Source organism: Alligator sinensis, unplaced genomic scaffold (assembly GCF_000455745.1).
Source record: "Alligator sinensis unplaced genomic scaffold, ASM45574v1 scaffold30_1, whole genome shotgun sequence".
In the NCBI taxonomy this organism is placed as follows: Eukaryota; Metazoa; Chordata; order Crocodylia; family Alligatoridae; genus Alligator; species Alligator sinensis.
The window spans coordinates 1,596,173-1,597,098 of NW_005842060.1; positions in this window are offsets into that span (position 1 = coordinate 1,596,173).

Sequence of the window (926 nt, forward strand, 5' to 3'; positions counted from 1 at the left end):
ACACCCCCTACCACATCCCACGGCCCCTTGGCTGCTACCCCTGCTTCTCTCCATGCCACTACCGCTTCCTGCAGCCCTGCTGCTGCTCCCCTCATTGCTCCCCAAACTCCTACCACTTCCCACAGCCCCGCCCCACCACTCCTGCTTCCCTCCAGCTCCCCGCCCGCTGCTTCCCATGGCACCCTTCCACCCCTGCTACCCTCCACCCCCCTGTCTGCTGCTTCCAGCTCTGTTTCCAGCCTGCCCCAGCCAGCGCCATGCAGCTCCAGGCTGCTGAGCTGATTGCAGTGGTTTCTCCCCTTCCTCCATTTGATCTTATCTTACTTTCCATATGCATGGAGGAGGCAGGGAACAGCCTCAGGCTTGCAAGGCCAGAAGCTGCAGAGACTTCCAATTAGGAGCTCGGGTGGGGGGCTGGGGGTGGGGTGGAGCCAGGCAGTTCTTTCTGCTCACCTGCTGGGTCCTGCTGCCAACTGGCTGCCTGTCATCTTTGACAGGAAACTAGGGGCAGATAAAAATTAATTTTCTAAAATTTTTAGGGGCCCCATAGGCCAGATAAAATGGCCTGGTGGGTCGGATCCAGCCCGCAGGCTGTATTTTGCCCAACCCTGCTCTAAGGCACCCTAACACAGTGGAATCTTGAGCCCAAGTTAGGTTATCCAAGCTCTCTCTATAATTCATGAGGACAGTTAGGCACTTAAAAGTAAGATTTATAGAAGACATCATACAGAACAAAAAGCCATATACACTGGACAGTGAGCAATGCCTAGGAGAGGAGCAGCTCTTAGGCCTTATCTCTTTCAGAGAGTTAGGTTCCTAAGACAGGTTATCACTTACTTGAGGAAGAGATGGTGATGCCACAGTTTATTCTTAGTATCCAGTGGAATATCAGTTCAGATATCTGATCTGCCTGATTTGAAGCAGGA